This window comes from Bubalus kerabau, chromosome 1, assembly GCF_029407905.1.
Source record: "Bubalus kerabau isolate K-KA32 ecotype Philippines breed swamp buffalo chromosome 1, PCC_UOA_SB_1v2, whole genome shotgun sequence".
In the NCBI taxonomy this organism is placed as follows: Eukaryota; Metazoa; Chordata; class Mammalia; order Artiodactyla; family Bovidae; genus Bubalus; species Bubalus kerabau.
Window position 1 is genome coordinate 68,544,991 of NC_073624.1, and position 21,620 is coordinate 68,566,610.

At 38.3% G+C, this 21,620-nt stretch overlaps 1 long non-coding RNA gene across 1 annotated transcript in view; it reads right to left on the reverse strand.

The window, feature by feature from the left end:
- The window catches only part of LOC129650500 (uncharacterized), a 122,379-nt gene that overhangs the window by 14,056 nt on the left and 86,703 nt on the right, over nucleotides 1–21,620 (reverse strand). The window contains exon 6 of the long non-coding RNA XR_008713799.1: nucleotides 6,588–6,750. This is a non-coding gene — a long non-coding RNA (uncharacterized LOC129650500). The remainder of the gene's footprint in view (nucleotides 1–6,587; nucleotides 6,751–21,620) is intronic.

A 21,620-nucleotide genomic window follows, 5' to 3' on the forward strand; every position in this document is an offset into this window, starting at 1 on the left:
TTATCATTTTCCATTACTCAACTGTCATTTGAAATAAGGATGTCTTAGTATTTTTTAAACTAAATCCAGTCCCCAGTTTTCTCTTTTTCCTTAGAAGACAGTGGACAGTCCCTCAAATAGACTGTCAGCAAAATGGCCTCAAGATATATACTCATCAAAAGAACAACCTGCCTCTTCAACAAGAAAATAATGGGCCCTCTTTAAAAGGCCAGCTGGCAGTAGAGTATTTGAGCATTTAGGGAACAACTTCATGTGAAAGCAAAGGATTTTCATGCAATATAAAATGACATTTTCACACTGTGTACCTTTACCCTGTAGCATATCTTTCTTTTATAAATCCGTATGACTTGATTCCCTCAGAAAACATTTCTGCTAATTTTTTCCATTTATTCTAAAATTAACTTTATTTTTAATCTTCCTGAAATTTCCTTGGAAATTCATTTTTATATATTTCAACTGGGATGTTTTCTTCCATCTTTATCACAAGAATAAATATTAGCACTTTTTTTTGCAAATTTGAACATATTTTCCAACTATACAAAATTTTCCCTTGAAACTGATCAAATATCATCCTTCAGAGATGAACGTAGGATCAGGCTGGTTTAATTCCATGGCAATGAAATTAACGAGACTGTGTTTTGAATTGTATTCCATCTATTAGCCTGATCAAACCATGTTTCAACTAATTTGATAATTGATATGCAGTTTTAGGAAGATTCTGAAAAAGGTATAAGAATGAGGAAACTATACTCTGATATTATGGCAAAACTTGCTCTTGTCTGTTATCTGAGGAGGCAAGTCTTGATTTTTTATCATGAAGCAATTCATGAGGATATGGTACCTAATGGTGATAGGGAAAATCTTGATTTATTATCATGAAGTGATTCATGAGGGTACCTAATGGGTAATAGTAAAGAGATCTCCCTGCTTTTGTGTACACTGTTTTCCTCATATTAAGATGTACTTTCCTCTTTCCATCTGCTAAACTCTTACTTCTGACCAGATGCTAAACTGGTAATTGGTTCAGAAATATGCATGTGATCTCCACTCTCTGATCTCTAATTCTTCTGAGGTTTCTGTGATCATTATTTTGAATTAGGGAGCTAAGCCTAAGTCAACTCAGAGACCACTGGCATTGTTTAACTCCAAAATTCTCTTATTTTTACTCTTTCTTTTGCACTTAGAAAGTTTCCTGTTATTTTTAAAACTACTCTGGAGTTGGTAAAAATTAGACCAGGCAGTCTTCCAAAACATTGAGTCTTATATCTCAGCATGAATTTAATGCCTGTTCCCCTCCTGGTTCCAATGTTACAACTACCCTTTGGATCAGTGGATGCTTTATAGCCAGCTGTCCATATGGGAAAGGGCCTCAAGATCTAAGAAAGTGCAGTGCCATTTCCAAAATACTTCTCATTCAATTTGGGTGTTAGTACATGTTGATCTGATTAGCATTTATTGACACATATTTTGAAGAGCTGAGTTAATTAGCAAGGTACTTCTCAAAGCTTTGAGCTAAACAGGGTTTTGGATAATAAGCTTTCACCTTCTCCTAACACCAAATTTACCCTCTACAAGGCAGAGTTCATCGTATCTTTGACTTCTAATTTTATAGTCTCTATTTATGATCCAGCATAAACTACTTGACCATCTCGAATCTGAAGTAAGAAAGGCTAGAAAAAAGAACTATTGTTTTATCTCTTTTGGTGATCACACACTAGTCCAACTTGACTCTTATTATTTGTTACAAATCTTTTATGGTCTCAGTGTATTTTCCAAACTACTTATTTTGCCTTATTGTTAGAGAAAAACAATATAATATCAAAAGTAAGTTAGTCATGAAACTTAAAATTTTCTGAGCACTTACAGTTTAAGTACTGTGCTAGTTGCCAAGGATTCATTGGTAAGAAAGATCCAGTCCCTATATACATCAAACAAAGTCTAAAAAATGTTTTCAGAAAATCAATTCTGAATAACAACAAAAAAACCCCAGCATGTCAGATATAAAAGCATTTTGGATTATCTGCAGTTTTGGAATATCTTAATCAGTCAACTCATCTCTAAAACAGAATAATGTAGGGTTCTTATTGACTGAAGTGGAAACAAACACAGAAGTCATGATATATTATTCAGAGTTCTCCAGAGAAATGGAACCAATAGGATATACATAGATATGTATAAGAGACGATTTGGGCTTCCCAGGTGACACCAGTGATAAAGAACCTGCCTGCCAATTTAGGAGACATAAGAGATGTGGGTTTGATCCCTGGGTCAGGAAGATCCCCTGGAGGGGGACACGCCAACCCACTCTATTCTTGCCTGGGAAATCCCAGGGACAGAGGAGCCCAGCAGGCTCAGTCCAGAGGACTGCAAAGAGTTGGACACAACTGAAGCAACTCAGCACACACACATGCACAAAAGATTTATTATGGGAATGGACTTACATGGTTTATGGAGTCCAAGAAGTCCCACAAAATGCCATAGGCAAGCTGGAGAGCTAGGACAGCCTGTGGTATAATTCAGTCTGTGCCCAAAGGCCCAAGAACTGGGAGAACTGAAACTGTAATTCCCAGTCTGAGGCTGAAATCCTGAGAACCATGGGGCTGCTGGGGCAAATCACTGAATATGAAAGTTTGAGAACCAGGAACTCTGAAGTCGAAGAGCTGGAGAAGGTGGTCCCAAGTCAAAAAAAGAGGGAAAATTCACCATTTTGTTGCCTCTCTGTTCTATTCAAGCCCTCAACAGTGTGAGGATGCCTGCCCACATTAGTGAAGGTGGATCATCTTTATTTAGTCCACTAATACAGGGCTTCCCTGGTGGCTCGGATGGTAAAGAATTCGCCTGGAATGCAGGAAACCTGGGTTTAGTCCCTGGGTTGGGAAAATTCCCTGGAGGAGGGCATGACAATCCACTCTAGTGTTCTTGCCTAGAGAATTACATAGACTGGAGCATGGCAGGCTACAGTCCATAGGATTGCAGAGTCAGACATGACTGAGTGACTAAGCACAGCACAGCACAATACAATGCTAATCTCTTCTAGAATCATCCTCACAGACACACCCAGAAATAATGTCTTACCAGTTATATGGGCATCCCTTGGCCCAGTCAAAATGACACATAAAATTAACCATTACCCATGAGAAGTATAACATATTAAATGGCAATGTAATTCTATATCAGATGTAATTGATAAAAGTCATAAAACAGTCTTGGTAATTAAAAATCATCAATTCTTTGATGCCAAAGACCTGTTAAGCAAAACAGGGTTGTGGAACAGTGCTTGAAGGCATTGACTCTGGAGTCAGGATGCTTCGGATTGAATTGCTGCTTCATCACTATAACCATTCTGTAACAGATTGTGTGACGTAATCTTTCTTAGCTGTTTCAGTTTCCTCATTTCTATTTATTTATTCAGTTATTTTTGACTGTGATGGTCTTCATTGCTGCTTGGGTTTTCTCTAGTTGCGGTGCGTAGGGGTTACTCTCTAGTTGCAGTGTTCGGGTTTCTCATTGCAGTGGTTTCTCTTGTTACAGAGCACAGGCTCTAGGGTGTATGAGCTTCCGAGGTTGAGTTTCCCAAGCTCTAGAACACAGGCTCAGTAGTTATGGCACACAGGCTTAGTTGCCCCAAGGCATCATCCCAGATCAGGGATCAAATCCATGTCTCCTGCATTGGCAGGTGGATTCTTTACCACTGAGCCACCAGGAAAGCCCCCATTTCCTCATTTCTGAAATGAGGATAATGATAGTATTTATTTCATGACTTTCTACAAGAATTAACTAAGGTAATATAAGTAAAGTGCATAGCAAAGTAAGCATATACACTTTAGCCATGAACCATTATAAATATTACTGTTCATTTGATAGTTATTTACTGAGTAGAAATGTCTAGCCAGGTTTTGAGATGTCAGTGATACATGAGACAAGTTCCCAGTATCAACGAGCTTACTTCCAATGAGGATGGCGAGCATACAAACAACTATACTTCATGTTATGCGGATAACAAAGATGTGGGGATCATGTTATGGAGAGGAAGGAATAATACCCATGGGGCAGAACAGATAAAGATGGGGACACTAAAACTGTTTATTTGAAACAAGATAGTTTTTGGTCCTCTTGAAACAGAAGCATTAAATGTTTCATGGAACTCCAACTTCAGTTTTAAATCAGAGTAAATTAAATGATGCTATAAAACCAAGTTTATTGGTATGTAATAGGTTAGGAATGGAAATAGGAGACTCAAAACTTGGCAACACTATCTCATCTAGGATGAGGAGTTATGGAGAATATTATGAGACTATGTTTACTGAAAAAATATGTCTTCCAAATAGGACAAGACTTGCACACCTGAAAATCATAAGCAAAGAATGATTCCAAAAACAGCATTAATAGCAATTGTTTCCCCTCAAATGTCAGTTTTATCTCAAGTTGATGACAGGTCTAAACACATGCATGCAATAGAAATGAAAAAATCACTGACTTTTAGACTGAAGTCTCCAGCAGGCAATGAACAGTGTTTAATGCCATATGGAGGTAATTTAATGTGAATTTTGCAATACTTGGCATCACCAAATCTCATAAAAGGAGTTACTGATTTTGTTTCTTTCTAGCATGATGATTTAGTTTTGCAATGGTACTGTCACCAGACGAGATTAATCACAATAATGATGCGTCTTTTTGCTAAGGATATTATCATAAATCATTCAAATACAGCCCAAGAGAAAGGTTTCTAGTTAAACTTTCTAAATTTATAAAATAGTTATAAAGCATGAGCTCTTGGAAGTAGACTTTATTTTACTTGGGAGCATATGGCAAAATGATTATTCATTGATGTGAATTGATTTAGCAAATACACACATGCACAGACACTTAAGTCTCTTAAGTGTCTTAAGTGCACAGTATCTTAAGAGATATTGAAAATAATATTTGTGCTACAATACCAATTTCATATGATTCCAATTACACATGTAAGATATGAGGTAACTCACTTAAAAACTGGGCCTCAGTTTCCATATCTATAAAATAATAATAATAATATCCATTTCATAGGATTTTTATGTGGCAATATCTTAAAAATGCTCTGTAACCTAAAAATGAGTCTTCTCCATTTTTCTCCTTTTCTTCTTCCTTCTTGCTCTCTTCCCCTTTCACTGTTAACTAGTCATAGTTTTACCAGGTCAAATATATATAATATATACTTTACAAATAAACTTTGTAAGATTATTTCAGTATCACAGACCTAAAGCTACACTCAAAGAAATTTGCGCTGTGCTAAAGCTTAAGAGTCCAGCTTATTCTATTTTCCTATGGTGAGATTGTTTATCCTAAACATCTACACACCAGTCATAACAATATAATCTCAAGTTGGCCATACACTCTTAGTTGAGGGCTTAGCACATACACTGCAATTTATCTTTTAATAATAACCAATTTGAAATTATTATACATAAAATGTGGTTTAAAATATTCTGTTGGTCACTGACTGCAATCACCCAGTGGATACCACTTACTTTCTTCACAACATTATTGTGGAAATTTTCAAAAATTACAAAACTCATTTCACATTCTAGATACTATTGAAATGCTACATAATAAAAAAGCATTGAAAATATTCTTCTCAAATGTTATGTTCCAAAATACTTTAGTTTTCAAATTTGAAACATTTTTTGGCGATGTTTTTCAGTTGAATATTCACTGCTAATGGTAGGTATGCTGCTGCTGCTAAGTCACTTCAGTCGTGTCCGACTCTGTGCGACCGCATAGACAACAGCCCAACAGGCTCCACCATCCCTGGGATTCTCCAGGCAAGAACACTGGAGTGGGTTGCCATTTCCTTCTCCAATGCAGGAAAGTGAAAAGTGAAAGTGAAGTCATTCAGTCGTGTCCGACTCGTAGCGACTCCATGGACTGCAGCCCACCAAGCTCCTCCATCCATGAGATTTTCCAGGCAAGAGTACTGGAGTGGGGTGCCATTGCCTTCTCCAAATGGTAGGTATAAGGAATGCTTAATTTAGTGACACATAGTGGCTACTGGAAGGATGAGGAGAAAATGAGGTTGGCCTAAAATAAGAAAAATATTAAGTTTATAAATATTTCTTAGAAATTCAGTATTTTAAAAATCTTTTAAGAAAATGGCAGAATAGAAGGATGTGAGCTGACCTGTTCCTATGGAAACACCAAAATCACAACTAACTGCTGAACAACCATCAACCAAAAAATGCTAGAACCTACCAAAAAAGACACTCCACATCCAAAGACAAATAGAAGCCACGAGGAGACTGCAAGAAGGGCTAAATCACAATAAAATCAAACCTCATACATGCTTATGTAAGCAACTCACAAACGAAATATTAATAATTGTACCACAGAAGTTCTCACTCAGGAGTCCAAGTTCTAAGCCCCACATCAGGCTCCCCAGCCTGGGGGCCTGGCAACAGGAGGAGGAGATCCAAAGAATCTGGCTCTGAAGGCCAGCAGGAAATCCACAGGACTGGGAGAAACTCCACTCGTGGAAGGCACACACAGGGTCTTAAGCACACCAGGACCACGGAAAAAAGCATTGAACTCACCAGAGACTGGGCCAGACCTACCTGATAGTATCAGGAGATCCCCTGTGGAGGCGGGGCTGGGAGGGGGAACAGACACTGGTAGCGGTAGTTACAGTGAGTTACAGTGAGTATTCACTGGTGTGAGCATTGGGTCCTTCAATAGGATAAAACCTTCTGAGGGTGATCAAATGTGATTACTTATTACCTGTAAGGGAAAGAGAAACACCAGTGTGTATTTCATCCAGTTGCTTATTATTTCTGCATCTGTGTTCCCATCTATAAAAATGGCAATCATAATAGTATCTACCTTCCTCATATAGGTGCCATAAAGACTACATAAGTTATAATACGTCAAAATCTGCCAGAAACAAAAGCGAAGGTAAGCTGTAGTTGGAAGAGTGTTGCCAAGCAGAAAAAAAGAAAAAAAAAAAAGTATTGGCTCTATATGACTTCATTTGTGTTTTAGTATAAGCTTCTCAGCTCCTTCACTCCATCTCTCATCCCTCCTCCTCTTCTTTTTCTTCTTTCTTCTCCTCTTGTGCTCTGACACTCCTGTGGCTATGATCATTTAATTTTTCTCTCTCACTCTCTTACTGTCTGACTCTGAATTTCATACTCTCTCTCTCTGAATTTCCATTCACTGTTCTCTTCTCTCAATCTCTTTCAGTTTGAGCATTTTCATTTTTGATATTCAAAGACTTTAAAAAATAAAGTTAAATTCTTGATCCACGGAATCTGTCACTGGCAGGGTTGATCTTGAAATATGTATGTTGACAGAGGGTCCTCTAGAGAGGGAGCCCCTCCTATGTTGTGAGTAAAAGGGTCATAGTGAAGCCACCAGGGCTGCTTGTAACACAGGGCACCTGTGTATTCAGTAAACACTTTTATCCTGACTATACAGGGTGATAAATAAGTCCAATGCCAACTATTTTCATTACTGATCTACTGAAAATGCCATGACCAAGAGCCAAAATACAAATGAGTTTGTGTCTTTCTCAATTGAGCATCACAAAGCTGAATTGAAAGCTTTAGGCAGGTTGGAATCCAATTGTTTGATTGTGTCCCACTTTTTTTTTCTTCTTAAGAAATATGGAAAAAGAAAAGGAAAAAAAAATCAGTTTCTTTTTTTAACCAAATAGTTTGAATCTTATATAGCATTGGCTAAATTTTCTTAAATATATACTCTGTGTCAGTCAGTCAGTCAGTCAGTTCAGTCGCTCAGTCGTGTCCGACTCTTTGTGACCCCATGAATCGCAGCACACCAGGCCTCCCTGTCCATCACCAACTCCCAGAGTTCACTCAGACTCACGTCCATTGAGTCAGTGATGCCATCCAGCCATCTCATCCTCTGTCATCCCCTTCTCCTCCTGCCCCCAATCCCTCCCAGCGTCAGAGTCTTTTCCAATGAGTCAACTCTTCGCATGAGGTGGCCAAAGTACTGGAGTTTCAGCTTTAGCATCATTCCTTCCAAAGAAATCCCAGGGCTGATCTCCTTCAGAATGGACTGGTTGGATCTCCTTGCAGTCCAAGGGACTCTCAAGAGTCTTCTCCAACACCACCGTTCAAAAGCATCAATTGTTCGGTGCTCAGCTTTCTTCAGAGTCCAACTCTCGCATCCATCCATGACCATTGGAAAAACCATAGCCTTGACTACACAGACATTTGTTGGTAAAGTAATGTCTCTGCTTTTCAATATGCTATCTAGGTTGGTTGCTGGAGTCCAGCTCCAGCAGCCAGGGATTCAACCTGAAGGGGTGAGCGGTGCTGGCAAGAGAAACTGAGGCAGCCTCTCATTTTACTTGGACTGCCTGTTTATTTCAAGCTTATGATTCTCTTTTATACTTTTACAAAAGCATTAGGTCAGAGGTTTGATATTTTTAGTTCCCATTGACCCAGATTTATTTTTCTCCAAAAATCATTGTTGCCCCTCAAAAGGAGTTCCTTCCTCAGTGATTCTCTTATCTACTTTTTCTCATGTGTCCTTGTGAATACACTGTAACTCATGCTAATGTCTGGGCTGCCTACCACATTCTTCAGTTTAATTCTTATCTTTCTAAGTCCTGTTTGCCCCTAGTATCCTAAGCTCACTATTTCTTAGAAAGGGCTTCTAGCTAATAATATCTCTAAAGTCCCTAATTTCTATAAGCTATAGTAGAATATGCTAACATTACAGCAATCCTTATATATTTAGCTTCTAACTATTTTAATTATTCTTAAGCCCTAAATTCAGCAAACTCCTTTGTCATAAACACTTTTCTCACAAATGGGCTTCAGATAGCAATCTCTCCCATGGCCTCAAGCTGCGGCCTGCATGCTCACCCTGGAATACTTTTTTGTAAAAGTACTTGAACAAATGTCAGTGATTAACTTTATGAATTATTCTTTGAGCACAGCTGCAGAAGGCTTTATGCCTTCTTATGCTCCTCTCAAAAACAATAAGCACCTTAATATTCTCTTTAGTCGACTCAGCCGAGCAAAGGGAAAAAGAAGTCAGAATCACAAAGCCTAACTCCTTCATTCTGGGTCCGTGCCTACGGAACAAAGGGAGGTGGTTTAGGGCCGTGCCTCCATTTTGTCAGTAATGCCTAATGCGGCTCCCAACAGTTGGTCATAACTTTCCTTCCAAGGAGTAAGCGTCTTTTAATTTCATGGCTGCAGTCACCATCTGCAGTGATTTTGGAGCCCAAAAAAATAAAGTCTGACACTGTTTCCACTGTTTCCCCATCTATTTCCCATGAAGTGATGGGACTGGATGCCATGATCTTCGTTTTCTGAATGTTGAGCTGTAAGCCAACTTTTTCACTCTCCACTTTCACCTTCATCAAGAGGCTTTTTAGTTCCTCTTCACTTTCTGCCATAAGGGTGGTGTCATCTGCCTATCTGAGGTTATTGATATTTCTACTGGCAATCTTGATTCCAGCTTGTGCTTCCTCCAGCCCAGCGTTTCTCATGATGTACTCTGCTTAGAAGTTAAATAAGCAGGGTGACAATATACAGCCTTGACGTACTCCTTTTCCTATTTGGAACCAGTCTGTTGTTCCATGTCCAGTTCTAACTGTTGCTTCCTGACCTGCATATAGGTTTCTCAAGAGGCAGTTCAGGTCATCTGGTAGTCCCATCTCTTTCAGAATTTTCCACAGTTTATTGTGATCCACACAGTCATAGGCTTTGGCAGAAAGCCAAAAGTCAACAAAGCAGAGATAGATGTTTTTCTGGAACTCTCTTGCTTTTTCGATGATCCAGCAGATATTGGCAATTTGATCTCTGGTTCCTCTGCCTTTTCTAAAACCAGCTTGAACATCTGGAAGTTCACCGTTCACATATTGCTGAAGCCTGGCTTGGAGAATTTGGAGCATTACTTTACTAGCATGTGAGATGAGTGCAATTGTGCAGTAGTTTGAGCATTCTTTGGCATTGCCTTTCTTTGGGATTGGAATGAAAACACATTTTCCAGTCCTGTGGCCACTGCTGAGTTTTCCAAATTTGCTGGCATATTGAGTGCAGCACTTTCACAGCATCATCTTTCAGGATTTGAAATAGCTCCACTGGAATTCCATCACCTCCACTAGCTTTGTTTGTAGTGATACTTTCTAAGGCCCACTTGACTTCACATTCCAGGATGTCTGGCTCTAGGTGAGTGATCTCACCATCGTGATTATCTGGGTCATGAAGATCTTTTTTGTACAGTTCTCCTGTGTATTCTTGCCACCTCTTCTTAATATTTTCTGCTTCTGTTCGGTCCATACCATTTCTGTCCTTTATCGAGCCCATCTTTGCATGAAATGTTCCCTTGGTATCTCTAATTTTCTTGAAGAGATCTCTAGTCTTTCCCATTCTGTTGTTTTCATCTATTTCTTTGCATTGATCACTGAGGAAGGCTTTCTTATTTCTTCTTGCTATTCTTTGGAACTCTGCACCAGACTCTATAATGAACACTATATATTTTTTTTAAGTTTTTAATTTAAAAAAATGTTTATTTATTTATTTATTGGCTATGCTGGATCTTGGAGAAAGCAATGGCACCCTACTCCAGTACTCTTGCCTGGAAAATCCCATGGACGGAGGAGCCTGGTGGGCTGCAGTCCATGGGGTCGCTAAGAGTCGGACACAACTAAGCGACTTAACTTTGACTTTGCACTTTCATGCATTGGAGAAGGAAATGGCAACCCACTCCAGTGTTCTTGCCTAGAGAATCCCAGGGACGGGAGAGCCTGGTGGGCTGCCGTCTATGGGGTCACACAGAGTCGGACACGACTGAAGCAACTTAGCAGCAGTAGCAGCAGCAGCCTGCTGGATCTTCATTATTGTCTGTGGGCTTCTCATTGCAGTGGTTTCTCTTGTTGCAGAGCACAGGTGTAGGCTTCCGGGCTTCAGTAGTTGTGGCGCATGGGCTTAGTTGCCCTACAACATGTAGGACCTTAGTTCCCAGGCCTGGGATTGAACCCATGTCCCCTACACTGGCGGGCGGATTCTTAACCACTGGACAACTAGAGAAGTCCTATAACAAGCACTTCAAAGGTACTGTCATATGTGATTTTTCCACAGTTCTAAGAGGTATTATTTTTATTTTATACATAAAGAAACTGACACTCAGAAGACTTATGTAATTTGCCCAAATTTATACAGGAGATAAGTGTCAGAGAAGTAATTTAAAACCAAGCCGTCTGGTTCCAAAGCTTAGATTCTTAATCATTATAGATTGATAGAGGGGACAGAGTTTGTGTGGCTGCAGAGATGTGGTTCCCTGCAGGAGATACAGAATTGGATCTTCAATAGGTTTCCTGTTTTGTTAGAAAATGTAGAGATATTGATATAAAATATTGAATAGCTCTATGACATAAACTTTGAAATGCACAAACATTTGTGCATGTATCTTTCTTATTACTACAAAACATTACTTCAGCTAGATTCTTTCTTTTAATCTCTCTTAGTTTTCTTGCCTGCGTGCATGCTAAGTCGCTTCAGTCATGTCTGACCCTTTGAGACCCTATGGACTGCAGCCCGCCAGGCTCCTCTGTCCATGGGATTCTCCAGGCAAGAATACTGGAGTGGGTTGCCACGCCCTTCTCCCTTAGTTTTCTTATATATTGTTAAATTGATCTCAGCATACGTACTTAGTTTTTGTCAGGATGTGTACACAAATAGCACTTAAATAGCCATCCATTGATGAGAACTTCCATTACATTCTGAGCTGTATTAATTTTTAATGGGCCAAATGCAGACAGGTTCCTGAACAATGCTGAATCATCTTACATCCTGAGATTCATCTTCAAGGATGTCATGATCTTACCAGACAGTAAACCAAGTCTCTGAAGAATGACCACTGTGGAGGGCCAATGTAACCATGACTAATGAAGTCATTATAGAAAAGGCAAGAGTTATTTTAGGAGAGAAAAGTACTTTGCTTTTGTGTCATTGTTTTGGGCTTTGATTTTTAAGGGTTCTGTTTATTTTTAAGCACAAAGTAGCACAATTTTATTCATATGTTATTTGAATATTGAGTAGACTGTAAGATCAAAAAGACCTCTGGTCACATAAGAAATTTCCTTCAAGGGGAAAACAAAATGGGAGTTGGTCGCACATTTCTAAATTATAGCCAAGGGTCAAGTACCTACACACCTTGTACAGTCATGTTCGTATCTTGCACTGACTTGCTAACCCGCTGAGGGAATCAGTGGGACTGACAATGCAAAATTCTCTTTTCTCTTTTAGTTTATATATGTGAAAGAAATCTGTAATAGAAGAGATACTGGGAAATGGGGCTCTATTTTAGAATAGACTTGAGTTTATGGAAGTTAGCCCTTCAGATGCTGTGAGGACTTTATTTCTTTGGTGAAACTGGAGTCACCATAAAAATATGACAAAAAAAATTGAGAAAACTGGCAAAAAGCTCACATAGTAAAGTAAACATTAAATTTTTTTTTATATCTGACTTCAAATGTGTATTTCACCTCACTGTAGAGCCTCATAAAGTTTTGTAATAGGTATCCAACAATTAATTAATAAGGCAAAAATCTGTGAAAATGTTCATTGTAGTGAAATTTTGTGTAAGAATATAATATTAGAAACTACATATACATTTATGTGGATTGGAGATCAAAAAAGTAAAAATTTTAATAATTCACTATACCATAAGAATATTATATTATTTGTGGGTAATCATGACTACCAACCTTCCTAGTATTTTCTCTCTCTCTCCCTATCTCGTCTTCTCTTTCTTTTTTCCTCTCCCTCTCTCCCTCCCCCGCCATGAGAACATTTATAGATCATGAATGTTTGAGAGTACTCATTATGAGAAAAGGAAGAGAGAGCCAAATTTTAAAAGGGTGGCTTTACTTTTTCCCAGATTTAACTCTTCATTATTTAGTTATCTGTGTTTGAAAAATTGAATAAGAAAACAAATTTTACCTGAAACGAATTAATTGCATGTCCTTTAATTTGAATATTCAAATTATCTGATTCAATAATGATTATATGCATGTAAAAAGGGAGCTTTAGAAAAAATGTTTCTAAGAATGTACTTCACAGTCTTTTCTGTTCATTTATGATCCTTGCACAAAGAGAAAATACTATTAATTGAGCCATTTTTATGACATAAAATATCTTCCTTTATGACAGAAAGATTAACACTGCCTTTATAAAAGCTACAAGACTTTTTGAAAATTAGTCATTATATAAAGAAGAGTCATTACTTTTTGTATTTTTTTGTGTTTTGTATTTTATATTTGACTTAAGTAAAATATTTTATGGTTGATATTAAATATAATCTTACTGTATACTTGAGTCTATAATATTTAAAATATTTTTATTTCTGTTGTTTATTATATCTCAAATATATTATTTGAAATAATACATAAAATTTCAGTGGTACACTGTAATACTTATACCCCTTCAGACATTCAACTGGATGTGTTTTGATCTTGAATGCGTGAAGCGTCTTCCTCCTTACCTTAAAGTAATGGATATCTCTTAACACTGAAGCAACAAATTTAGCAGCCAATAGATGGCACTAGAGATATTCAAAATTGAATATGATTATTTCTGAGAGTAAATGACAATTTATATCATTAAATTAAAACATAGGCATATTCAGAATGTCCATGGTGAAGGAACTCAAATATTTAGCTGTTGCATTCCTGTTCAAAACTTTAGCACCCTAACAATATGAAATAAAGTCTCTTTCTCAACCAGGTTGTAACTTATCAGTGTGTCACTCAAAGATATTTTACCACCACCTGCTAGGATTTCGGGGGAAGTCAGAAGCTCACTCAGTATGTATGATATGCATAGAGATTTCATTTTGGTACTATTTTCTTGCTTATGTGATCCTGGTGGGTTGAGGATTACTGAGAAACGTAATTAAGTCTTTCATTACTGGTCCTCACCTGGATCTTTCTAAAGCCAACTTCACAAGTAACCTTTTCATTCTCTATAGTAAACAAGCACACAAAATGTTCAATGAATCACACAGAGTAAAAGAGAAAATGTATGATAGCACTTCAGCACAGACCGCAGTGAACAGAGCAATCCATTTATAGGTTGGGGCTAATTTCCCTCTAAAATTGGCTGACAATGGGCTTAACTATGTAGACTTGATACAAAAAGATCCCACATAGAGTTCAATGGAAATGCTGCATACACAGGAAGCCAAACTAGCACTATATCTGTTTTGTTAAGTGAGATCCAGTGTCTATGCTCTGTTTGCCTTTTTTTGTTCAGTTACATCAAGTGTCTTATAAAGCCAGGTGATACTTTCAGGAAAGTGTTATCAGCATGATGCAGCATCAAACATTATGGCTATTCCATCTTCAGATTACATCCCACCACTTGTCAAAGCTCTGTCTTAAAACTATTGAAGAAGCTACTGCTTTTACTCTAAAACAAACATAAGTCACTGCTTTATGAAAATTCAACACCAAGTGAAACTTACACATAGTTGGAGAAAGACCACATTTCAATCTATTTGCTTATGCACAAAACAATAAAATATTTATTGTTATTTAATGTGCTGATATTCTATTAATACTAATATAGTTTCTTTCATATGAGACATCACCATGAACTAATTGAATACATATATTTATATTCATATGTGTATTTCATGACGATTATATATTTCATGTATAAGCAATGTGTCTGGAGGGCCCAAAACAGTGCTTGGTTATTTTTATTTTAACTTTTGATATTACATTACATTGTTAATAGCTGATTAACAATGTTGTGATAGTTTCAGGTGAATAGCAAAGGGGCTCAGCCATATGTATCCATGTATTAATTCTCCCCTAGACTCCCCTCCCATCCAAGTGCCTGGTCATTTATCGAGTACTTATGAAAATAGGTTATAGGACAAACAGCTGAAATAGTGTGTTACCAGAAAAATACCAAATATGTACTTTTACCAATAATATCTGTTCACCTCCCTTCAGTTTACTAAAACCATTCGTCTTTAATATCTGGCTGTAAGAAATTATCTCTATATTATTTCTCATAGGAGTATTTAGTGCCCTAGAGATCCTTGCTAAAATGCCGTCATGTTCCCTAACTTCTTATAGCCACACTAGCTTTATATATTATACAAGGAGTAGGAGAAATTTTAATTCTTCCCAACAAGATTAGATGCATTTTCATGAGTTCTGGACATATGCAATTGAACTAAGGCAATTCTTTAATGTACCTAAGGATGTTTGAAGTTCTTATATAAAGCGGGGGACACATAGGGGAAGTGTCCACAGGTGATACTAAGAGACTTCTGAAATTCCATAAGGGGAAATTTCTATACAGTCCTGTACTGGGGCCTGCAGATACTTTTATCTTTAATACAACAGTGATTATGAGGCTTGGGGATCTAGATTGACAACATTCATCTTGATGCCTGCATTTTAATCTCAATGATATTTCCCTTTCTAAAATCACTAGCTTCACCTTTTCAATAAAGAAACAAGAAAGACCACAATTATGCTCTTCTTTTACAAATTAGGTTGAAAATATTAGAGCAAAGAGTGTGGAATTGTCTTAGAGTTTAACAGCAAATATTCAGCTATTACAGTATAGGTTTCTAAGTAAGATGTTTGTTGCATATGAATGAAAACATGAATGAATGAATGAATAGGGGCACTATACAACCCAAACGACTTTGTGCCAAATTTGGTAACAGGAAGTGACTCAAACTAGGAGGAAATAGGAAATTTGATTGGCAATTTTTAATTCAGTTTACAACAACAAACTGAGTAAAGTAAGTGAAGTCGCTCAGTCGTGTCCAACTCTTTGCAACCCCATGGACTCTAGCCCACCAGGCTCCTCTGTCCATGGGATTTTCCAGGCAATAGTACTGGAGTGGATTGTCATTTCCTTCTCCAGTGGATCTTCCCAACCCAGGGATCGAACCTGGGTCTCCCACATTGTAGACAGACGCTTTATCGTCTGAGCCACCAGGGAAGTCTAAAGCTACAAGTCATCTTCATATTCTAGGATAAAACATAAATCAGAGATGTTTTCCTGTCTGTGGTTTTAAACCTAATGTTTAATGAGCTCCATGTTTAGTCAGGGAGCCAACAAATTATAAGGGGTGACTTTGTGTGAGTAAGTTATCTAAGTTCTGAAGCCTTCAGTCATCTTATTAGCATAATGATTTTACCTACCTCATAGGGATATTTTGAGAATTATATTTAAAAATGCATGTACTCACTGCTATGTTTAAAATGGATAACCAACAAGGACCTATTGCAGAGCCCATGGAACTCTGTTCAGTGTTATAGGTCAGCCTGGATGGGAGGGGAGTTTAGGGGAGAATGGATACATGTATATGTATGGCTGAGTCCTTAACTGATCAACTGAAACTATCACATTGTTTGTTAATCAGCTATACCCTGATACAAAATAAAAAGTTAAAAAATGCATGTCAAATGGTGCAACTACAATTGATTAACAGTTTAACAATATCTCAGTAAGTTAAACATACTTAGATATATGATTCAAAAATTCTACTCTTAAAAATCTACCCCAAATAATTGAAAATAGGTGCTCAAGTAAAAACTTGTACACAAGTGTTCATAACAGCATTATTCACAATAATTCAAAGAATGGAAACAAGGCATACGTCCATCAACCAATGAATGAGTAAATGAAGTATGACATATATATATATATATATATATATACACACACAAATGAATGTTATTAAGGCATAACAAGAACTGAGGTACTAATACCTGCTATAACATAGAGGAACCTTAAAAACTTGCTAAGTGAAAGAAACTAAGTCACATATTACATGATGTCATATAGGGGAAATATCCATAATAGGTAACCACTATGCTGAAGAAGATCATGGCATCCGGTCCCACCGCTTCATGGGAAATAGATGGGGAAACACTGGAGACAGTGTCAGACTTTATTTTTCTGGGCTCCAAAATCACTACAGATGGTGACTGCAGCCATGAAACTAAAAGACACTTACTCCTTGGAAGGAAAGTTATGACCAACCTAGATAGCATATTCAAAAGCAGAGACATTACTTTGCCAACAAAAGTCCATCTAGTCAAGGCTATGGATTTTCCTGTGGTCATGTATGGATGTGAGAGTTGGACTGTGAAGAAGGCTGAGTGCCGAAGAATTGATGCTTTTGAACTGTGGTGTTGGAGAAGACTCTTGAGAGTCCCTTGGACTGCAAGGAGATCCAACCAGTCCATTCTGAAGATCAGCCCTGGGATTTCTTTGGAAGGAATGATGCTAAAGCTGAAACTCCAGTACTTTGGCCACCTCATGCAAAGAGTTGACTCATTGGAAAAGACTCTGATGCTGGGAGGGATTGGGGGCAGGAGGAGAAGGGGATGACAGAGGATGAGATGGCTGGATGGCATTGCTGACTTGATGGACGTGAGTCTCAGTGAACTCCGGGAGTTGGTGATGGACAGGGAGGCCTGGCGTGCTGCGATTCATGGGGTCACAAAGAGTCGGACACGACTGAGCAACTGATCTGATCTGATCTGATCTGATGCTGAAGAAGCTGAAGTTGAATGATTCTGTGAAGACCTGCAAGACCTTCTAGAACTAACACCAAAAAAAAAAAAAAAAAAAAAAAAAGATGTCCTTTTCATCATAGGGAACAGAGCACAAAAGTAGGAAGTCAAGAAATACCTGGAGTAAATAGGCAAGTTTGGCCTTAGATATGAAGGAGAGCAAAGGCTAACAGAGGTTTTCCAAGAGAATGCACTGGGCATTAGAACACACCCTCTTCCAACAACACAAGAAATGACTCTACACATGGATATCACCAGATGATAAATACCGAAATAGGATTGATTATATTCTTTGCAGACAAAGATGGAGAAGCTCTATAAAAAGACCTAGAGCAGACTGTGGCTCACATCAACAGCAACTTACTGAAAAATTCAGGCTTAAACTGAAGAAAGTAGGGAAAATCACTAAGCCATTCAGGTATGGTCTAAATCAAATCCCATATGATTATACAGTGGAGATGATGAACAGATTCAAGAGATTAGCTCTGGTAGACAGAGTGCCAGAAGAACTATGGATGAAGGTTCATAACATTGTACAGGAAATGGTGACCAAAACCATCCTCAAGAAAAAGAAATGCAAGAAGGCAAAGTGGTTGTCTGAGAAGGCTTTACAAATACCTGAGAAAAGCAGAGCAGGGAAAGGCAAAGAAGAAAGGGAAAAATATACCCATCTGAATGCATATTTCTAAAGTATAGCAAGGAGAGGTAGAAACCCTTCTTTAATGAAAAATGCAAGGAAATAGAGGAAAACAATAGAATGGGAAAGACGAGAGATTTCTTCAAAAAAACTGAAGATACCAGAGAACATTTCATGCAAAGATGGGTACAATAAAGGACAGAAAAGGTAAGGACCTAACATAAACAGAAAATATTAAGGAGAGATGAAAAAGTACACAGAAGAACTATACAGAAAAGGTCTTAATGACCCAGATGCCACAATGGTGTGATCACTCAGTTCAGTCAGTCAGTTCATTTGCTCAGTCACGTCCGACTTTTTGAGACCCCATGAATCACAGCACGCCAGGCTTCCCTGTCCATCACCAACTCCCGGAGTTTATGCAAACTCATGTCCATCGAGTCGGTGATGCCATCCAGCCATTTCATACTATGTCGTCCCCTTCTCCTCCTGCCCCCAATCCCTCCCAGCATCAGAGTCTTTTCCAATGAGTCAACTCTTGCATGAGGTGGCCAAAGTACTGGAGTTTCAGCTTTAGCATCAGTCTTTCCAATGAACAGCCAGGACTGATCTCCTTTAGAATGGACTGGTTGGATCTCCTTGCAGTCCAAGGGACTCTCAAGAGTCTTCTCCAACACCACAGTTCAAAAGCATCAATTCTTCGGTGCTCAGCCTTCTTCACAGTCCAACTCTCACATCCATACATGACCACAGGAAAACCCATAGCCTTGACTAGACAGACCTTTGTTGGCAAAGTAGCATCTCTAATTTTTAATATTCTATCTAGGTTGGTCATAACTTTCCTTCCAAGGAGTAAGCATCTTTTAATTTCATGGCTGCAGTCACCATCTGCAGTGATTTTGGAGCCCAAAAAAATAAAGTCTGACACTGTTTCCACTGTTTCCCCATCTATTTCCCATGAAGAGATGGGACCAGATGCCATGATCTTCATTTTCTGAATGTTGAGCTTTAAGCCAACTTTTTCATTCTCCTCTTTCACTTTCATCAAGAGGCTTTTTAGTTCCTTTTCACTTTCTGCCATAAGGGTGGTGTCATCTGCCTATCTGAGGTTATTGATATTTTTCTCGGCAATCTTGACTCCACCTTGTGCGTCTTCCAGCCCAGAGAAATCTCATGCTGTACTCTGCATATAAGTTAAATAAACAGGGTGACAATATACAGCCTTGACGTACTCCTTTTCCTATTTGGAACCAGTCTGTTGTTCCATGTCCAGTTCTAACTGTTGCTTCCTGACCTGCATATAGGTTTCTCAAGAGGCAGTTCAGGTCATCTGGTATTCCCATCTCTTTCAGAATTTTCCACAGTTTATTGTGATCCACACAGTCAAAGGCTCTGGCATAGTCAATAAAGCAGAAATAGATGTTTTTCTGGAACTCTCTTGCTTTTTCCATGATCCAGTGGATGTTGGGAATTTGATCTTTAGTTCCTCTGCCTTTTTGAAAACCAGCTTGAACATCTGGAAGTTCATGGTTCACGTATTGATGAAGCCTGGCTTGGAGAATTTTGATCATTACTTTACTAGCATGTGAGATGAGTCCAATTGTGTGGTAGTTTGAGCATTCTTTGGCATTGCCTTTCTTTGGGATTGGAATGAAAACTGACCTTTTCCAGTCCTGTGGCCACTGCTGAGGTTTCCAAATTTGCTGGCATATTGAGTGCAGCACTTTCACAGCATCATCTTTCAGCATCTGAAATAGCTCAACTGGAATTCCATCACCTCCACTAGCTTTGTTCATAGTGATGCTTCCTAAGACCCACTTGACTTCACATTCCAGGATGTCTGGCTCTAGGTGAGTGATCACACCATCATGATTATCTGGGTCATGAAGATCTTTTTTGTACAGTTCTTCTGTGTATTCTTGCCATCTCTTCTTAATATCTTCTGCTTCTGTTAGGTCCCTACTATTCTGTCCTTTATTGAGTCCATCTTTGCATAAAATGTTCCCTTAGTGTATCTAATTTTCTTGAAGAGATCTCTAGTCTTTCCCATTCTATTGTTTTCCTCTATTTCTTTACATTGATCATTGAGGAAGGTTTTCTTACCTCTCCTTGCTATTCTTTGGAACTCTGCATTTACATAGGTATACCTTTCTTTTTCCCATTTGCTTTTCAGTTCCCTTCTTTTCACAGCTATTTGTGAGGCCTCCTCAGACAGCCATTTTGCTTGTTTGCATTTCTTTTTCTTGGGGATGGTCTTGATTCCTGTCTCCTCTTCAATGTCATTAACCTCCATCCATAGATCATCAGGCACTCTGTCTATCAGATCTAGTCCCTTAAATCTATTTTTTACTTCCACTGTATTGTCTTAAGGGATTTGATTTAGGTCATACCTGAATGGTCTAGTGCTTTTCTCCATTTCTTCAATTTCAGTCTGAATTTGGCAATAAGAAGTTCATGATCTGAGCCACAGTCAGCTCCTGGTCTTGTTTTTGCTGACTGTATATAACCTCTCTATCTTTGGCTGCAAAGAGTATAATCAATCTGATTTTGGTGTCGACCACTTTACTATGATTATAAAAAAATAACAAGAAAAAAAAGTATGTGTTAAAAGTTCTGAGCTCTCAATAGTGATCAATTGACACAGTTTTGAACTTACCATGTTTCTTTGTGATATGCTTTATATGTAAAGATGAAGAATCATTCAAAGGAATACTGGAAAAACACTGTATGCTGGTGAAACCACAATGATGCTATACTTTGAATCTTAATTTTACACCAACTAATTAGTCAAACCTGCAATGTGAAGAGTTCAATGTCTAGTAGAGTTTTGTTCAGTTCAGTTCAGTCACTCAGTCATGTCCGACTTTTTGCGACCCCGTGGACTGCTGCATACCAGGCTTCCCTGTCCATCACCAACTTTCAGAACTTGCTCAAACTCATGTCCATGGAGTCAGTGATGCCATTCAACCATCTCAGCCTCTGTCGTCCCCTTCTCCTCCCTCCTTCAATCTTTCCCAGCACCAGGGTCTTTTCCAATGAGTCAGTTATTCACATCAGGTGGCCAAAGTATTGGAGTTTCAGCTTTAGCATCAGACCTTCCAATGAATATTCAGGACTGATCTCCTTTAGGATGGACTGGCTGGATCTCCACACAGTCCAAGGGACTCTTAAGAGTCTTCTCCAACAGCACAGTTCAAAAGCATCAATTCTTCTGTGTTCAGCTTTATTTATAGTCCAACTCTCACATCCATACATGACCACTGGAAAAACCACAGCTTTGACTAGATGGACCTTTGTTGGCAATGTAATGTCTCTGCTTTTTAATATGCTATCTAGGTTTGTCATAGCTTTTCTTCCAAGTAGAGTTTTGTAGTTGTTGATAATATTTCAAAGAAGGAGAAGAAAAAGAAGGGGAGGAGG